The sequence below is a fragment of the Equus caballus genome, chromosome 16 (assembly GCF_041296265.1).
Source record: "Equus caballus isolate H_3958 breed thoroughbred chromosome 16, TB-T2T, whole genome shotgun sequence".
Taxonomy (NCBI): Eukaryota; Metazoa; Chordata; class Mammalia; order Perissodactyla; family Equidae; genus Equus; species Equus caballus.
The window spans coordinates 95,447,942-95,469,452 of NC_091699.1; positions in this window are offsets into that span (position 1 = coordinate 95,447,942).

Genomic DNA, 21,511 nt, shown 5'->3' on the forward strand with positions numbered 1-21,511 from the left:
TCTGAGCTAACATCCATGCCAATCTTCTTCTATTGTGTATGTGGGACACCGCCGTAGCATGGCTTGATGAGTGGTGCAGGTCCATGCCTGGGATCCGAACCTGTGAACCCTGGGCTGCTGAAGCGGAGCATGTGAACTTAACCACTACACCACAGAGTGGGCCCCCATTGTGTGTTTTTTAATCTTTCTCAAAATCATGTAAGAGTCAACTTTAAGTCTTTGCCAGACTAATAGATTAAAAAGTAAGGCATTCCCTTGTAATTGTACAGTATGTTTCTCATATTATTATGAAGTTGAACATCTTTTCATATGTTTAAAGGTCATTTCCTTCTCTTTGAATTGTCTGTTCATGTTCTTGGCTCCTTCTTGTATTGGGATTATGTTCTGTTTTAAAAATAAAGCAATTCTTGAAAATACTATGCCAGAGAAAGAAATCCTACTCAAGCCAAATTTCATAGATGGAAAAAAAGAAGCCTTATTGTTCAAAGGTTTCAATTACTTTACCAGAAAACAAGAATTTTCCCCACTTAGCTTCCTTTTACACCACCTCCTATGAGTCACACAAGTCTATGTGATCTGTAATCAATATTTTTTGTGACCCAGCTTCTCTATGGAATAATCAGTCATTGGCCCAAAGTCTACATGAACAGTTTCAGAGATACAGATCCAGAGTAGAAGGAAAAGTAAAGCGCAATCCTTTTTATGTAATAGAGCTCATCCTAAGAAGGCTGGAACAGTAATGAAAAGAAGGAAAAACTAACCAGTTTTAATTCGTGCAGAATAGCTGAAAATTATGCAAAAAATATATATGAAAGAAGAATGACATTAGGAATTAACAGACATGCATACACACTTTTATTTGGGTAAATTTTAAAGTCGAGCCTCGTATTGTCTCGAAAAACATGCTCACCAAATAAGAAGCTATTGCTTTGGCTCGAAGAACACGTCAAATGTTCTCAAGAACATTTAAAAAAATTGAGACAGCGGCTTGACGATCAGTCTGCTTGTCTTGGGTCCTGTGTTCCTTGCTCATGTATAAAATTTCCTGAGGTTTAACACGTAGGCTAAAGTCCAAAGTCAGGTTCCTCAGAGATGCGAGTCTGAGGTCAGCGGCTTCGCGATTCTTTCTGTAAATAAGTTGTTGAAAAATTGGAGATTTATGCCTGCGCATCAGTAGACACAGAACCGGTGACAGACACCCAGGAACATGAGGGCGTTGCACTGAATGAGCTCTAGGTTCTGTGCCCATATGAGAACCCTTGAGGGGAGGTCAGTTCAAGCTCTGACGTAGGTCCCCGGCGGCAGTTAGCCACCGTCCTCAAACTTTCTTCCTGCAGAAAAAGGCGACCAAAGGCCCTGTCAGGTGTCTTTCTTGAGGGATCCTGGGTGTTGAGCACGTGTCATCATTGCTATAAATCAAGTTAAAGCCTTGGGGACGGTTTCCTACTTTTATCAGTGGTATTTAGCTAGCAACCCTTAACAAGGAAAACACAACTGGCGGCAGCCTAGAGGCATATTTACTGTGACTTTCTCCCTTAGGACAAGGCTTTGTTGTGGATTCTTTTTATGTTTTCAGTGAGGAATAGGACTGGTTATTCTGATGTTTTCTCCATAAGAGAACATTTGATGTCATTGACTACTCATGGAGAATTTATTGAATTGGATAATGCCGTTATGCATTTTAAAATAAAAAACATAACTTTTCAGACTCTTTTAATAGCTTATACTTGAAGCTCATGTAAAATTTGGCTTCAACCCGCTATTTGATTTCCTGCGCTTAATCATTGTATGCTGAGTCTAAGAAGCTCAACTTTCCCTTGGCAAATTGCTATTCCAAATGTACCAACACCACATGTGTGGTCTTTGGAAAACTTTCTGCATCAGCTGTAGACAGCAGTGAAATTCTAATATTTAAATTTCAAATAAGAAGCTGATTTTAGTTGGCTTATCACGTTTGTACTGTTGGCTTATCATGTTTATATGGTAGTTTCATTTATGATCTCCTTTCCATTTCTCACTGCCTACTTCATCCTCTGTCATTCGCTGATCTGCTGTGTGACCTCCTGAGTCAAAGCAGGTCCCCTCCACCCTCCTGCATACCTCTTGTCCTCCCCACGCACCTTCACACTCCATCCCCCCACCTTTGCTCTTTTAAGGGACCAGGAACCCTTCTGAGCATTCTTGGGACAGCATCCTGTGGTAACTGAAGGGGGTGGCATTAGATTATCCTTTTTAGAAGAAATTATGGGGAAATTTTGGAGTTTTGCTTTTGATATCTTCTGGAGTAATTGAAACGATTCTTAGATGTTCAGGTAAAGTGGTTAACAGAAAATCCTCTACCAAAGCAAAAATCACCTGTTCTACTCCACCCGTCCCATTTTCCTCCCTGCGAGTATTCCACATATTTAAGACAAAATCTTAAGGGAAGGACCCTAACAACATGCCCCGTTTCTGAGAATTTCTCTCCAGAACTCTCGCCAGTTTTAAGGTAACTCTTTCTAATTTCACATATTATTAGTTGGACATTTTCCAAGAAAAAGATATTCTTGCATTTATTTTTATCTCGCCCGTTGTAAGGTAACCCCGTACCCATGTTTCTACAACTGGCTCCGCTCCCTGCTCGTTCCTGGAGGGAGAAGGGGTGGACACCTGACCGAAAGGGCTGACCAGGTTCCTGCTCCTGCAGCTGAAACAGATAGAGGGATTGTTAGATTCGTTAGAAGCTGAAGGGTATTTAAACGGAGGGGCAAGGGGGTCAGTTACTCACCTTCATGTGCAAAGGGAAGCAGAGAGAAAGTAGCCTGGAGACAAATACACACACCCACACGAGGGACAATAACTGTCTAGGTTCCTGCTGCTTTTCCAATTGCTGGTTCCAGTTCCCAATGAGGCCTGACTGGAGCTCTGTAAGATCCTGATTCTTTCTAAGACTCTGTGATTTTTGCCGGGTTGAATGGGTTTTTGCTCTTGCACTCTAAAATAGCCTTGTCTCTGAAAGTTTGCTAAGGACATTCTCTGTAGCACCCCATTTCTGCAGGGACGGTAGTGTAAGTGGCTGTGAACGGAGAGTCAGCAGTGCCACCTCTGGGAGGAACTGGTTCCATGGATGTCAGGCACGTTACTTCCCTGCCTGGAATCTCTCATCTGCAAATAAGGGGGTTGATTTAGATTATTTTTTCAAGAGCCCTTGCAGCTCTAATATTCTTGTACTAAAGGAAAAGAAAGAGAATGAAGCTTGCCTGTTCTTGGTCTGGAATTTTTAATGGGAGCCTCAAAACTTTGGGGCTGAGTCGGGGTGAGGACAGCCATGCTCAAGGGAAGGACACTAATGGGAGAGCCAATCGAAGAGCAAGAGGCAAGGCTGCTTGAATAGTCACCCCCAAAACGGAGGAAAGTTTGGGTTATTCCAAATGTTTTCTTTGTTAAACCCTGTGAGTAGTTTTCCACATGAGGTGCCTATTAGAATCACCTGGGAACAAAAAAACACAAAACCAACTCATGTCCTGGGCAATTAAATGATAAATTCTAGGGTCTGAAGAGGGGGCTGCCCCGTGGATGTTAAGGTTCTCAGGTGGTTACAATCAGGGCCAAGATGGGGAACCACTGTGTGTTTGTATTTGCGTTTGCTTAATAAAGGATGTCAGGACTTTAAAAGCTCACAGCTGAATATAAGATGAGTGGTGAGGGTGTGCAGGGAAAGCAGAGTTTCTGTAAACTTTAACAAGAAAACTTAAAACTAAAAAAAATTTTTTAAAAAGTTGAGAAATATAAAAGTCCTCTGTTCTAAAGACTTTTGTCACAGTAGCCTATGTTTTAAGATTTCTTAAGGATATCAAAGTAATATAAGAGAGCAAAATATTTGACTTTGAAAATCCTGGAGTTATCAAGGTAACGTTAATGTCCTCTGGCATATTCTTTTAAAGAAGGTAAGTAAATATAATATATTTTAAAGAAGATTTCTATTAAAAATGGTTTGAATAAAAAGAGAAAGCTTCAGGGTCGAAAGTAAGGCTTCTCTTTTAAAAATCAACAATGAGATAGTCTTAATCTCAGGGTGTCAACGAAGTAGGCATTGTGTTCATGTGGAACTGAGTTTGTATGGAACCGAGACAATTTAGGATGTTTGAGGGGCTCACAGAAAGGACCCAGTCTCAGTCCTCTGACCATTCAGGTTCCACTGGAAGAGACAGTGGCCCAAGAGAACATTTTGCTGCCCATGGTTTTGGCTTGTGCTTCATTCTCATCACTCAGCTTCTTTCTGGTTTCTTCATCTGTTTTCGCTACTTACTCTCTTTCCCATCTATATCCTCTCTACATAATGGATTCTCCATACTGTCTTTCATACGCTTAAAACTTCTCTGTTTGTTTGTCTATTGACCTGAAGAAGCTTCAGTTCTTCCTTCATTGACTTTCTGTATGTTGGGCATTGGGGGAACAGAAGTGAATGGGTAGAAAATTTCCCTGAACTCATGGAAGTAGCATTTTAGTGGAAGAAAAAGACAATTATGAGGAAAACAAGTAAACAAGATGATTACTGAGTATGATACAGAGTAAGAGGCACAGTAATAGGTGGACACGATGGAGGAGTGGTGACATTCTTTAGATGGCTGGTTCACAAGTTGGCTGCAATTAGAATCACCTGTAGAGGTTTGTTTTGTTTTGATTTAGTTCTGATGCCAAGGTCCTATTCAAATTACTTCGAAGGAGTGGACCTGGTCAGCTGAAGTTTTTATAAGCTTCCTAGGTCACTCTGATACACAGTGAGGATTGAGAACCACTGCTTCAGAGGAAGACCTCTTGAAGAAGATGATTTGAGCTGAGACCTGAAGAAAGAAGAGGAAGCCAGCCTAGGGAGTGGTGAGGAGATTGAGAGAGAGGAAATATCAGTTCCAAAGGCCCTGAGGTGGAGAGACTTTGGAGAGACACAAGGAACAGAATGGAGTCCAGCATAGCTGGAGCACACAAGGTGAAAGGGAGAATGAGTTGTAAAGAGGCAGGCAGAGAGCAGCTCGTGCCAGAGTTTAAATTTGATATGTTTTACGTGGTTGGAGTTTATATGGAATGAGAAGTCACTGGGGAATCCTAATCAGGTCAGGGACATGATATTAATTATTTTTTAAAAGAACACTCTGGCTGCTGCATGAAAAATGGATTTTAAGTGAGAAATGGTGGTGGTGGAGAAATCAAGTAAGGAGGCTATGGGCTCAGCCCAGTAGAGAGAAGATGGTACATTGGACATGGTGGTGGCCATGAGTTGGAAGGAGTGCACGGACATGGAAAATATTTTGGAAGCGGAACTGTTAGGACTTGCTATGTATCTAGCATCTAACTTCCTAAGAAGGAGAATCTGAGTAGTGACTCAGTTACTCATATTGATAGACGCTCCCCCATTCCCGTTGCAGGGCACCATGCCATCTTATAGGCTACTGGTTTTCCTTGTGTCAATCAATGGATGGTTGTCTTAGGATCTGGAGCTCAGATGAGTCATGGCCCAAGATGCAGCTCATATGGGACAAAGCAAGTCAAATTATACAGAAAGAGGAGCTTTATTTGGAGAGGGGTTATAGGTATAAGAGTTACTCAGACTTTCTTAAATTTCCCTTTAATTATCATATTTTATTTTTTGGTGCAGAAGATTGGCCCTGAGCTAACATCTGTTGCTGATCTTCCTCTTTTATTTTTCCTCCCCAAAGCCCCAGTACATAGTTGTATACCCTAGTTGTAAGTCATCCTAGTTTTTCTATGTGGAATGCCGCCACAGCGTGGCTTGATGAATGGTATGTAGGTCTATACCCAGGATCTGAACCAGTGAACCCTGGGCCACTGAAGTGGAGTGTACAAACTTTTCAGCCACGGGGCTGGCCCCTTGATTATCACTTTTTAAGTAAGATTTGTCTTTAGTGACTGGCATAATGGTCAAATATGTAAATTATGAAAACTTCGAACTCCTCACACAAAGGTGTGTGCGTGTGAATGTGTTTTAATTAAACTCAGATAAGACATACATAGTTCCAAGGTCAAGGGGTGTGTGTGTGTGTGTGTGTGTGTGTGTGTGTGTTTAATTGGGTTTCCATTCTGCTGGCTTCAGGCTGCCCAACTAAACTATGACTTCTTCAAAAAAAAGCACCTTCTAGGTTGGTTATAGAGGAGGAAGAAAATGTGATTTTTGTTAGATTATCATAAACCAAGTTTGGGAAAGACAACTAAGAATATATGTTTTCTAATGTAGTTTGTCATATGCAAAAATTCACGTATGTTCAAAGAAATCTTGTGAATGAGAATATCCTTATAAAAATGTTAGAAACAGTCTTCAAATTTCTTATGAAAAAGTAACACCTGGAAAAAATACTTTAATGTTTTCAATGAAAACACCCCAAATGTTTACCTTACATTTCTAAAATTTAAAGTAATAAGTCTTTGGGTATTTATTATTCATACTTTTAAAATGTGAAGGTCAGTTACTTTTGCTGAGATCACATGGGTAAGACATACATTTTTGAGCCTGCACAGATCCAATATCTTGATTTACTAGCCTATGGAAGTAAGAAATTCCTGATTTTATTTCTGTAAAGAGAGAAAGAGAAAACATGAGAGCCAGAACAAAAATAGCATCTTTTAATGTTTCTTTTTCCTCATGGATTTCTCAGTTCTCTGTAATGGAACCTTCCATGAGTCCTTAGAAAAGGATTTTTGTTAGAGAAACTCTCCATCAGCTTTCTTGCTTGCCAAAATTATTAAGACCTCCTGACATGATGTGTGCTAGCCCAATAATAACAAACTCTACCTCTAAAATCTGGCCGCCTTTAGAAAGCAGCTTAAATCATATGTTCATCTTCCCACTTGTATTTTAACCTGAATTCTGCTTTCCTTCCTTTTTGAAGAATTATTAAGATTTATTACTCAAATAAGTATACTATGTACTAGACTGGGGAAGAAATATTAACTCGTTGACAAAGAATTATGCAGGAATTCCCCTCTCAGTCAAGCCACCGAGTAATACTCAGCTTTAAGATATTCTCCTGGTGAACAGGAAACTTGGTCAGTTGGGGAAAGTTACACAAGCTCAGATGACTTGAATAAGTGTTGCTACAGTGGGGAAGTCAACAGCATTGATCATAAGACTATTCCCTTTCCCATCCTCCACCCCTTCAGACTTCTCCTTTCCTTATCCCCAAGAATGTTTTGTGGTTCCTTTGTTCTGGCTCCGTCTTCTATTTTCTTGTCTTTTGCACCTGCACCTGTGTGTACTTCTTATCAAGTTCTCATGACAGCTTCTTCCCCTCTTTCACAAACTTGCTGAAATCTCAGCATACCAAGGGAAGCCCCGGACACAAATTTATAAACACTTCCTGCCTCATTCAGACTCCCTTGGGTGTGGCCCACAGACAATGTGAATAAGATGGTTTCACAGCACAATGCTACTCTGATCTAATCATAGAGGATGTCTGATTTTGTGACACACACACCATAGAACCAGTGATTTCGGCATCACGGGAAATGCTTTTCCAGGTGGTGATTAACCTTCAAGTTTTTCTCTTCCAAAACGAGCCAGAAGGAAAGAGCAACAAGAGAATACTTTATAAGAAGTAGAAAAGAAGGATCTCTCGCACCCAAATAAGCCATTCCCAAACAGCAGGTATCTGCACCTAACACTTTTCTGAGAATTCATTTGAAGGAGATATAGAGAAAAACAAAAGCACCGCAATTAGAGATATGAGCATTGAGACTATAAGACTTATAAGAGAGAGACTGAAAATTCTCTGCAATGACTGTTAAAGACCTGATATAAAGAAACAGAAATTCTGGAATAGAAGCTCATGGATCAGGACCACTGTAGTACATGATAGAGTGTTAGGAAGCCATACCCCACCAACAAAACAGAAGGAGAATTTGAACTGGATCAGGGAAGACTAATTTCCCTTCTGTATTAGTTCCCTATTGGTATTGTAACAAATTATCAAAAATTTAGTGGCTTAATACAATACAAATTTATTATCTTACAGTTCTGGAGGTCAGAAGTCTGAAAGGGGTCTTACTCAGCTAGAATCAAGGTGTTGGAAGGAATTCAGAGCTTCATTCCTTCTGCAGGTGCTATAAGAATATGTTTCTTAACTTTTCCTGCTTTTAGAGGCTTTTAGTGACTCCCATCCTTTATTCTATCCTATACTTTCAGCATAGTGACTGCAGTGTCTGGTGATAGGTGGCAGTGCCAGTGTATTTCATCAAATTGTGGGGGACAACAAGAGTGAGTGGAGGCAGCTGAAGAGGTTATCCAGAGTTTAGCACATGTAAATCATCCTCTGGGTTCTCCCAGAAATGTTTGCAAGTAACTTGGCAAAAGATAGGTATTATTGTGGGAAATGCAGGCAAGAGGCATTGTAATTTGACTTGTTATTGTGATCTTCAAGTCTTGGAGAAACTTGGGTTACATGTATATGGTCCATTCCTGCGTTTGAGCTCATGCATTCTCAACTAGACTTTTTGTTTCTTTTGGTCAGGAAGATGGGCCCTGAGCTAACATCTGTTGCTAATCTTCCTCTTTATTTTTTTTCTCCCCAAAGCCCCAGTACATAGTTTTGTATCACAGTTGTAAGTCATTCTAGTTCTTCTATGTGGGATGCCACCACAGCATGGCTTGATGAGCAGTGTGTAGGTCCATGCCCAGGATCAGAACCAGTGAACCCCAGGCTGCTGAAGTGGAGTGTGCAAACTTAACCTCTTGGCCATGGGGCTGGCCTCTAACCTTTTCTTTTTTTAATCTCCATAAATCCTAAATTCTATAATCCATTTAGATATGGCTAAAGATAATTGCTTGCACCAGATAAATTCCAGTTGAACTTGCTAGTACATTTTGGTATTGAAGTTAAGCAGTCTCAATAGACAGCACCCCTTACAGAAAGGGTCTAGCAGTTAAACCTGTTTGGGCAAATCACACTTGATATGAATGGCTCAAAAGTGTCACAACAGAGCTGAAATTGTTCTAGTTTCCCTGACATCAAAAAATATATTCCATACTTAATTTACTGTTCTTTATATAATTTCCAGTTATTTGTGCATGTTTTCAATTTAGGATATTACCTTGTATAAAACTATTTATTTCATTTGCATTTTATAAACAGATTTATTGAGGTATAATTGATATACAAAGAGCTGCACATATTTAATGTGTACAAGTTGACGCATTTGGACATATGCAAGCACCTGTGATACCATCACAATAGTCAAGGTAACAGGCATATCCAACACCCCCCCCCCCCCCCGAGTTTCCTTGTGTCCCCCTCCCCCTCCTTTTTTTTTTTTTTGGAGAAAGATACTCAACATCCTTAATTATCAAGGAAATGCAAATCAAAAATACAATGAGATATCACCTCACACTGGTTAGGATGACTATTATCAAAAAAAGCCCGAAAGAAAGCAAGCGTTGGCAAGGATGTAGAGAAATTCAAACCCTTGGGTACTGTTAGTGGGAGTGTAAAATGATGCAGCAGCTATGGAAAACAGTGCGGATGTGCCTTAAAAAATTAAAACTAGAACTACCATTTGATCCAGCAATTCTACTTCTGGGTATATATCCAAGATAAGTAAAATCAGGGTCTCAAAGGGTTATCTGTGTTCCCGTGTTCATTGCAGTATTATTCACAGTAGCCAAGATATGGAAACAATCCAAGTGTCCATCCACAACGAATAGTTAGAGAAAATGTGGTATATACATACAATGGGATATTATTCAGCCTTGAAAAAAGAAATTCTGTGAGTGATGTCAGCATCATGGCAGAATGAGTGCTCCTGGTGACCTCTCCTCTCCATGATACAACGAAAAAGACATTCATACTCCAACAGAGGACAGCCACACAATACAAAAGACATCTGAGAGACCCTTGCAGCCATATGTTGGAGGGTGGAGAGGCTGGAGCCCCCCTCAGACGAGGTGGAATGGGGTAAGAGAAAAGTTCACTCACTCCACGAAAGACTGGGATCCGGGACCGCACGCAGTCTCTGAGAGGGAAGGAAGAGGGGAGGGGACATCTGTTCACAGGAGCGCCAAAGATCCTTGAGGGCCCTCACAGCCTAGGGGAAAGCCCCTACTGAGGTAAAATCTAAAGCAGGGGTGACCTCATCAAGCTAACACTCCAGGAGAGCAGATAGCAAGGGCAGAGTGAGAAAACCCCGAGAGCATGAAGGAGAAAGCACCTCTCCCCTCCACCTGCTCAGCACCACTCCAGCACCTGGGATCCTGGCAGAAAGCAGAGGGCTCAGAATATGCAGCTCTTGACCCCCACCCAATGGCAATAGGTGGTAACTATGAGCAAATAATACCTCAATGTGTAAAAACAGAGCCACACCCTCTAGCAGTGTCAAAATTATGTTAAATCTCCAGACCAGAGAGAAAATGACAGATGCCCAGAAATCAGTCCTGAAGACACAGAAATATCTAATCTAAATGACAGAGAATTAAAAATAGCAATCATCAAAAAACTCAATGAGGGGCTGGCCCTGTGGCTGACTGGTTAAGTTCATGCACTCTGCTGTGGCAGGCCAGGGTTTCACCAGTTTGGATCCTGAGTGCAGACATGGCACTGCTCATCAGGCCATGTCGAGGTGGCATCCCACATGCCACAACTAGAAGGACCCACAACTGAAAAAACATACAACAATATACTTGGGGGATTTGGGAAGAAAAAGCAGGAAAAAAAAGATTGGCAACAGTTGTTAGCTCAGGTGCCAATCTTTAAAAAAAAGCTCAACAAGTTAAAAGAGAAAGTAGAGAAACAATTCAACAACTTGAGGAACTACTCACAAAAGAGACTGAAACTATAAAGAAGGATCAATCAGAAATATTGGCGATGAAAGACACAATCGATGAGATAAAACAAAACATGGATTTCCTGAATGCTTGAGCAGACATCATAGAGGAGTGAATCAGCATAATCGAGGATAGACTTATTGAAATGCTCCAGATAGAGGAGGAGAGAGAACTAAGACTAAAAAGAAATGAAGAAAGTCTCCAAGAAATAGCCACTCAATTAGGAAAGGCAACACAAGAATTACAGGTATTCCAGAGGGAGAAGAGAAAGAGAATGGAGCAGAAAGTTTATTCAGAGAAATAATAGCAGAGAACTTTCCAAACCTGTGGAAGGAGATGGAAATGCATGTGGAAGAAGCTATCAGATCTCCTAAATATGTCAATGTAAAAAGACCTACTGCAAGGCATACAGTAGTGAAACTGGCAAAAGTGAATGACAAAGAAAAAACACTAAGGTCAGCAAGGCAGAAGAAAATAACCTACAAAGGAACCCCTATCAGGCTTTCAGTGGATTTCTCTGCATCAACCTTACAGGCTAGAAGAGAGTGGAATAACATAGTCAAATCCTTGAAGGACAAAAACTTTCAGCCAAGAATACTCTATCCAGTGAAAATATCCTTCAGATATGATGGAGGAATAAAAGCTTTCCCAGACAAACAAAAGCTAAGGGAGTTCATAGCCACAAGATCACCCCACAAGAAATCCTCAAGAAGGCCCTCATACCTAAAAAAAAGGGAGAAAGGGGTTACAAAGCATGGAGTAAGGAGATAAATAGGTAGACAAAACTACAAAATTGTAGCTACACATCAGAACAGGTTAGCAAATACTCAAGTATAACATTAAAGGTAAAGGGAAGGAACACACCAAAAACAAAGATAATCTTGTAATTTTACCACAAACTCACAACACAAGATGGAATAAGATGTAATAAAAACAACTTAGGAGGAGGAGAAGAGGAAAGGGACTGAATTGGTTTAGTCTAAGGAAATAAGAGGCCATCAGAAAATGGACTATCTTATCTACGAGATTTTGAATACAAACTTCATGGTAACCACTAAACAAAAAAGCAGAACAGAGACACAATAATAACTAAGGAGAAAATAAAGAAACGCAACATAAAAAACTGCATAACTCAATTGGTAGACTGAAACACATGGGACGAGAAACAAAGGAAATGCAGGAGAATCATAAAACTAGTGATAAAATGGCAGCATTAAGCCCTCATATATTGATAGTCACCCTAAATGTAAATGAATTGAATTCTCCAATAAAAAGATGCACAGTGGTGAGATGGACTAAAGAACAAGACCCAACAATATGCCACCTCCAGGAAACACAACTCAGCTCCACAGGCTCAGAGTGAAGGGATGGAAGATGATACTCTAAACTAATGGCAAACAAAAGAAAGCAGGTGTCACAATACTTATATCAGACAAAGTAGACTTCAAGATAAGACAGGTAAAGAGAGACAAAAGGGGCAATATATAATGATCAAAGGGACACTCCACCAAGAAGACGTAACACTTATAAATATCTATGCACCTAACACAGGAGAACCAAGGTACATAAAGCAACTATTAACAAACCTAAAATGAGATATCAATAATAACACAATAATAGTAGGGGATTTCAACAGTCCACACTTACATCAATAGATTGATCATCCATACAGAAAATAAACAAGGAAACAGTGGAATTAAATGAAAAGCTAGAACAGTCGGACTTAATAGACATATATAGAACACTCCATCCACAAACAGCAGAATACACATTCTTATCAAGTGTGCATAGAATATTCTCAAGGATAGACCATATGTTGGGAAAGACGGCAAACCTCAATAAATTTAAGAAGATTGAAATAATAACAAGCATCTTTTCCCATCAGAATGCATGAAGCTAGAAATCAATTACAGGAAAAAAACTGAGAAAGGGACAATGATGTGGAGATTAAACCACATGCTATTGAACAAGCAATGGATCACTGAAGAAACTAAAGGAGAAATAAAAAAATATATGGAGACAAATGAAAATGAAAACATACCATACCCACTCATATGGGATGCAGCAGAAGCAGTAGTAAGAGGGAAATTCATTGAAATACAGGTTCACCTTAACAAACAAGAAAAATCTCAAATAAGCAATCTCAAACTACACCTAATTGAATTAGAAAAAGAACAAACAAAGCCGTAAGTCAGCAGAAGGAGAGAAATAACAAAAATCAGAGCAGAAATAAATGCTATTGAAACAAAAAAGGCAGTAGAAAGGATCAATGAAACAAACAGCTGGTTCTTTGAGAAAATAAACAAAATTGACAACATCCTAGCCAGACTTACAAAGAAAAAAAGAGAGAAAGCCCAGATAAATAAAATTAGAAATGAAAGAGGAGAAATAACAATGGATACCACAGAAATATAAAGGATTATAAGAGAATACTACAAAAAGCCATATGCCAACAAAATGGACAATCTAGAAGAAACGGATAAATTCTTAGATTCTTACAACCTCCCAAAGCTGAATCAAGAAGAAAAAGATAATCCAAATAGACCAATCACAAGTAAAGAGATTGAAACAGTAACCAAAAGCATTCCCTCCAGAAAAAGCCCAGGACCAGACGGCTTCCCCGGAGAATTCTACCAAACTCTCAGAGAGGATTTAACACCTATCCTTCTCAAGCTATTCCAAAAAATTAGGGAAGACAGAACACTTCCTAACCCATTCTATGAGGCCAACATCACTCTGATACCAAAGCCTGACAAGGATAGCACAAAAAAGGAAAACTACAGGCCAACATGGCTGATGAACATAGATGCAAAAATTCTCAACAAAATATTGGCAACCTGAATACAGCAACCCATCAAAAAGATCATACACCATGATCAAGTGGGATTTATACCAGGGACACAGGGATGGTTCAACATCTGCAAATCAATCAATGTGATACACCACGTTAACAAAATGGGGAATAAAAACCACATGGTCATCTCAATAGATGCAGAGAAAGCATTTGACAAGATCCAACAGCCATTTGTGATAAAAACTCTTAGCAAAATGGGGATAGAAGGAAATTACCTCAACGAAATAAAGGCCGTATATGACAAACCCACAGCCAACATCATACGCAATGGGCAAAAACTGAGCACCATCCCCTGAGAACAGGAACAAGACAAGGATGCCCACTATCACTGCTCTTATTCAACACAGTACTAGGGGTTTTGGCCAGAGCACTTAGGCAAGAGAAAGGAATAAAAGGAATCCAATTAGGGAGTGAAGAAGTGAAACTCTTGCTGTTTGAAGATGACGTGATCTTATATATAGAAAATCCTAAAGAATCCGTTGGAAAACTATTGCAAATAATTAACAATTACAGTAAAGTTGCAGGGTACAGAATCAACTTACAAAAATCAGTCGCATTTCTATACTCTAATAACGAACTTACAGAAACAGAACTCAAGAACACAATTCCATTTACAATCGCAATAAGAAGAATAAACTATCTCAGAATAAATTTACCCAAGGAGGTGAAGGACTTACACAATGAAAACTATACGACATTATTGAAAGAAATAGATGATGACATAAAGAAATGGAAAGAGATTCCATGCACGTGGATTAGAAGAGTAAATGTAGTTAAAATGTCCATACTACCCCAAACAATCTACAGATTCAATGCAACCCCAATCAGAATCCCAATGACATTATTCGTGGAAACAGAACAAAGAATCCTAAAATTCATATGGGGTAACCAAAGACCCCAAATTGCTAAAGCGATTCTGAGAAAAAAGAACAAAGCTGGAGGCATCATAATCCCTGACTTCAAAATGTACTACAAAGCCATAGTAATCAAAACAATATGGTACTGGTACAAAAGCAGGCACACAGATCAATGGAACAGAACTGAAAGCCCAGAAATAAAACTGCACATCTACGGACAGCTAATCTTCGACAAAGGTGCCAAGAACATACAATGGAGAAAAGAAAGTCTCTTCAATAAATGGTGTTGGGAAATCTGGACAGCCACATGCAAAAGAATGAACGTAGACCACTACCTCACGCCATATACAAAAATAAACTCAAAATGGATCAAAGACTTGAAGTAGGTCCTGAAACCAGAGAACTCCTGCAAGATAATATAGGTAGTGCATTCTCTGACATCGAACTTAAAAGGATCTTTTCGAATACCATGTCTTCTCAGACAAGGGAAATAAAAAATAAACAAGTGGGACTTCATCAGACTAAAGAGCTTTTGCAAGGCAAAAGAAACTAGGATTTTAAAACAAAAAGACAACGTGTACCAATTGGAAAAAAATATTTGCAAATCATATATGCGACAAGGGGTTACTCTCCATAATATATAAGGAACTCACACAACTGAACAACAAAAAACCAAACAGCCTGATCAAAAAATGGGCAGAGGATATGAACAGACATTTTCCCAAAGAAGATATACAGATGGCCAATAGACACATGAAAAGAAGTTCAACATCACTAGTCATCAGGCAAATGCAAATCAAAACTACACTAAGATACCACCTTACACCTGTTAAAATGGCTATAATCACTAAGACTAAAAATAACAAATGTTGGAGAGGATGTGGAGAAAAGGGAACCCTCATGCACTGCTGGTGGGAATGCAAACTGGTGCAGCCACTATGGAAAACAGTATGGAGAGTCTTCAAAATCTAAAAATAGAAATACCATATGACCCAGCTGTCCCACTACTGGGTATCTACCCAAACAACTTGAAATCAACAACTCAAATTGACTTCTGCACCCCTGTGTTCATTGCAGCACTATTCACAATAGCTGAGACATGGAAACAATCCAAGTGCCCATTGACTGATGATTGAATAAAGAAGATATATATATATATATATATATACACACACACACACACAATGGAATACTACCTAGCCAGAAAAAAAGATAAAATCATCCCATTCACAACAACCTTGATGGACCTGGAGGGAATTACGCTAAGTGAAATAAGCCAGACACAGAAAGACAAACACCAGATGATTTCACTCATCTGTGGAATATGGACAAACACATGGACAAAGAAAACAGTTCAGTGGTTGCCAGGGGAAGGGGGATGTGGGGTGGGCACAGGGGGTGAAGGGGAGCACTGATGTGGGGATGGACAAGAAATAATGCACTTCACAATGATGTAAACTGTTATGAACTCAATAAAAAAATTTTAAAAAAGAAGGAAATTCTGCCATTTGCCACAACTTGGATGAACGTGGAAGACATTATGCTAAATGAAATACGTGTCATAGAAGGACAAACACCGCATGATTCCACTTATCTGAGGTGGCTAAATTAGTCAAACTCATAGAAGCAGAGAATATTCAATTTGCATTTAAATGGTCCATATGATCACGGACAAGGTTAAATCTTGTATACGTGATCCTTAATGTGACGGGAAAATCAGTTTATCCTTTATCATCTGTCACATCATCTATAATAGTTGGATAACCCATTGTTAGAAATATATTCTTTTGTGTTGAGACATTTTCTCCCCCATTTTTCTTTTAATGACTATGCTCCTAAGGAAAGTGACTCATCATGTTTTCATTCATGCTAGGTCACATCCGAATTAGTTTCTCAGATAGTAACTGCTTTGTAATGAAGTTACTGTGGAAATGTGAATTTTATATAAGGAAGTAAGCAGTAATTTAGAACACTGAAGGAGGAATTCTGTTGGAATATAGAAGCGCACAATACTTCTTAAAAAGTAGTTCATATCTGAATTGGAGAAAGAGGATTATCTAGAAGGAAAAGAAAGAAGTATCAAAAATACCAAGGTGAACAGACTTCAAAGATGATCTTTTTTTAATTCATAATTTCTCCTTGTTCATCCCTGGGGGCAGGAGCTTACCATAGCACTTTTGAACATATCCTCAATATACTTCTTAAACATGCTTTAAGCGCCAGTGATAGAGTATTTGAAATTTCGGCATGTGATGGTATGGAAGGGGAATGCGTTTGGTTTGGTGTTCTTTGGCTCAATGATTAAGAGATTATCCATAGAAACCCTTGTATAATTGTTTAGATAATTGTCTTCAGTATGGCTTCTGCCTATTTGCATTCTTCAGTGTTATAATTCTTCTTCAATGCCAAAGAAAATCTTTTATAGACTTCAGACTTGGTCTTAGAGAACTAAACATTTTTTTATGTCATTAAGATGATAGATGATTTTGGAGGCCACTATAAAGTCTATTTACAAGTGGAGGGAGTTGGGATTATGCAGCACATATACACAAAATCCGTCTGTGTTTATTTGAGTTCGTGTTTATAAAGGCATTTCCCACCTTACTAATTGATTGATTTTTAAAAGTTCATTTTGAAGTCTTTTGTTTGGAACCTAGAATACTTTTTCCCTTAGAACCAAATGTTCTATGTAGCGGCTAGGTTCCCGCACCAGCTCTCAAAAGCATCTGTAACCCACAACATTCCCGAAATGTCCATGGATACTAACTCCATTAAGAAAATAGCTGGCATGTCATGAACAATGCTGGTTTCTAGAAAAATGACCTTGACTGCCAACTAGGGATTCTGGAGCATTCTCTTCCCCTCACCTCCTGCATGTCATGCAACGAGAGAAACTCTAGAAAGAAAACAAATTAACTAATTGGAAGAGAGTGCTAAGGAACTCATCTAGAGCAAATCACAGAGAAAGCAATTAAATAAAAAAAGAATAGATCAGTGGGAAGAGAGGGAAAATAAGCTGAGAGGCTTCTAGAAGAGATTCAGGAGAAGAGAAAATAATAGAAAATCAGAGAAGTGATATTCAAAGAGAAAATTTCTGAGAATTCTTTACTTGAAAAAATAAAATTCCAGGAGTTGCTAAAACAACTTTGAAGAAGAATAAGGTCAAATTATAAAACAATAGTAGATTATAAAACAATAGTAATCAATGCAATATGGCATTGAAGCAGGCTAGTTAAAGTGACCAATGAAATAGAATTAAAAAACTAAGAAACAGATCCAGCTGTACATGGAAATTTGATATACTAATGGAATTGACATTGCATATTAGCAGGAAAATGATACAATAAATTGTATTGAGTAGTTATTCATATCGAAAAACATAATTATATTCCTTCCTAAAACCATACACAAACAATAATTCTGGGTATTAGATGCTGCTAGTAAGCTTATAAATTAACATGAGCTCACATTTGCATAGCAATATGGACCTGTATTTAGTTTCTATTGCTGCTGTAAAAAATTACTACAAATTAAGTAGCTTAAAACAACACAAAGTTATTATCTCACAGTTCTGGAGGTCAGAAGTCTGAGGTGGGTCTCTCTGGGTCAAAATCAAGGTGTCAGTGGGCTGTGTTCCTTCCTGGAGGCCCTAGGAAACCATCTGTTTCTCCGTGTTTCCTACCTTCTAGTGGCCGTCTGCATTCCCTGGCGCTGGTCCTGCATCTTCAAAGTCGGAAACAGTGAGCTGAGTGCCTTTCATGCCCCCTTCTCTTTGGTTCTTCCTCTGGCTCTTTTGCCTCCTCTTGTCCTTAGAAGGACCCTTGTGCCGACCCACCCACATAATCCAGGATGATCTCATCTCAAGGTCAGTTGATTAGTAACCTCAATTCCTCTTTGCTGTGTAAACTCCATATTCACAAGTTCCAGGGATCAGGACAAGGACTGCTTTGAGGGTCTATTATTCTGCCTACCGTGGGAATTATCTAGCAAAATTGAATTTGCTTATGTCTAATGACTTTGCAATTTCCTTTCTAGGCATAGTCCCTTCAGAAAATGTAGCACGTGTTCAAGGGAATTTATATAAGACATTGCAGTATTGTTTGATATCTAAAACTCAGAAATAATCTAAATGTCTGTCAGCAGGAGCAGGGATAAATTGTGGTCTATTGATACAACAGAATATTATACAATAGTTAAAAATAATGAACTAGAGGCTACAGGTATCAACATGGGCATTTCTCGATAACAAAATGTTGTGGGAAGCCATTTACTCTGATATCATTTATGTAAAGTTTAAAAACCTGAAGACAACAATATTTTATTTAGGGGCATACTGCATGAGGTGTAAACAATCTTCACCTAAGCCACAATGTTTTTAGACTCACCCTTCAGCCTTTCACTTGTGTTTACGCCTACTCATAATCACCTAGCCTTCTTCTATAGCAAGAGTTGGCAAATCATGGTGCTGTGGGCAGCCACCCTTTTGTGAGTGAAGGTTTCTTGCACTAGATAGAGCCATGCCCATTCCCTTACATATTGTCTATAGCTGCTTTCATGCTACAATGGTAGAGTTGAGTAGTTGAGACTGTTGATGAAAATAATCCATAATCAATCTATAAATCAAAACTGGGGTGAGTTTACTATGAGCCAAGTTTGAGGACCATAGCACAGGGCCTTCCTGAAGGGCACCAAAGAAGTCGGGTGTACAGAGTGGTTACATACCGTCTTGGAACAAAGAGCATATGTCACACGTGACAGGAATATCTCTTTTACTATTGTCACGAGATGCTTAGCTGGCACAGCAGATTGGTGGTCAGCAGGTCAGTGATCACAAGTGGAGCACAGCAGGTCAGTAATTAATCCTTAGTTTCCAGGAAGAGATGCTTATCCTTAAAGTAATGCCGATATGGGGGGAAGTTACATCCCTATCTTTAGAGGGATGTTCTTGTCTTTGGGACATTGTAAATGTTTAAAGCATATGTACAACACATACTCAACAGGGCGCATCAGGCTCTTTTGGAAAAACAAGGTCAGGCCGAATTAGTTTTAACCCAGATGGCTTCCTCATATATTCCAATATATTCTATTACTTTTCATTTATTTATCATTTTTCCTCTTTTGATCTATAATCTTTTGGCAGAAATCATTGATCAAAATATTGTCCCTCAGCACCAGAGTGGCTGCTCCCTGCCCCGGGTCCATCATGTCGCTCAATGCTAGGCTCTTAGCTCATTTATTTGCCCAGTTATTCACATTGCAGGGGAGTACTCAGACAAGCATAGGGGTATATATTAACAGAGGAAGCATTTCATAGGTTATATAGTTTTTCAGTTAATTTTTGGTTGTTGCACAAACATTGGATATGTGCTTTTACCTGACTCCTTTTGCTCACATTGTTTACAATGTGGGTCAGTGGAGCTACATTAAACTGTATTAGTCTGCTAGGGCTCCATAACAATATACCATGGCCTGGGTTGCATAAGCAGCAGACATTTATTTTCTAACAGCTCTGGAGGCTGGAAGTCCAACATAGGCTGCTGACAGGTTTGGTTTCTCCTGAGGCCTCACTCCTCAGCTTGCAGATGGTCAGCTTCTTGCTTGGTCCTCACCTGGCCTTTTATGTGTGCGTGAGCATCCCTGATGTCTCTGTGTGTCCTCATGTCTTTCTTAAGAACACCCGTCAGATTAGATTCAGACCCATCCTAATGGCCTAATTTTAACGTAATCACCTCTTTAAAGGCCCTGTCTCCAAGTGCAGTCACATTCTGAGGTCCTGGGGGCTAGGGCTCCAGCACTAAGAATATGAATTTGGGGGCACACAGTTCAGTTCATGATGATTTATTGACTATTAATGCTTATTTATTTCTTCTTATGAACTTCAGAATCAGCTTGTTTAATTCCAAAGAAATGGTTCTTATTTTTGTTGGGATGCTTTAGATTTATAGATTAATTGAGAGAAAATTAAAAACCTTATGCTAGGGGCCGGCCCGGTGGCGCAGCGGTTAAGTTCGCACGTTCCGCTTCTCGGCGGCCCGGGGTTTGCTGGTTCGGATCCCGGGTGCGGACATGGCACTGCTTGGCAGCCATGCTGTGGTAGGCGTCCCACGTATAAACTAGAGGAAGATGGGCACGGATGTTAGCTCAGAGCCAGGCTTCCTCAGCAAAAAGAGGAGGACTGGCAGTAGTTAGCTGAGGGCTAATCTTCCTCCAAAAAAAAAACCAAAAAAAACAAAAAAAAAAAAAAGGAGAAAAAAAAAAAACCTTATGCTATGAATCTTGGATAACAACAGGTAGTTTTTTCTTTCTATCAGGTGTTTTTCTGTCTCTCAAGAGCATTCTAAAGTTTTCTTCTTAGAAGTTTTTCCTTTTTCTTGCTAATCATTATGAAACTACATTATCTTTGTTTGAACATACTATACATATCGTCTTACATTATGCTTTTTAAATGGTTATGGGTTTTCTTGAAGCCTGTTTATATTTGTACCAGATTTCTTATCATTTGTTTTAGTTCTGATTTTGAGTTTCTTGGCTTTTTAATTTCTACAATGCTATCATCTGCAAGTAACGTTAATTTTGCCTCTTTTCCTCCAAGTTGTATACCAGACATTTCTCTTTTCCTCCAAGTTGGGTGACAGACGTCTTTCTTCTCTTTCTCTGCTCTTTTTCTAAGTGCTGAAAGTTAGCGAGAGGCCAGTCATTATCTTCTCGTGTTTTCCTATTAAGCTTGATGCTGGATTTTATATTTATAAATAACTAGAAAACATCCCTCTGGTGCTATTTTAAGAATGGCTTTAATCCAGAATAGATATTAAATTTTATCAAATGTTGCTTCTGCAGCAATGGCAGTCGTGTATCAGCATGGGTCCAGATCACATGGATTCTCTCTGTGCTGGGACAAATGGGATGTCTCTCGTTGTAACTCAACGAGTCGCCTTTGGGACATTTCAGCTCTTGCAAAAGGGCAGGCAGAATGTTCCTGCTTCCTGGGCTCAGCTG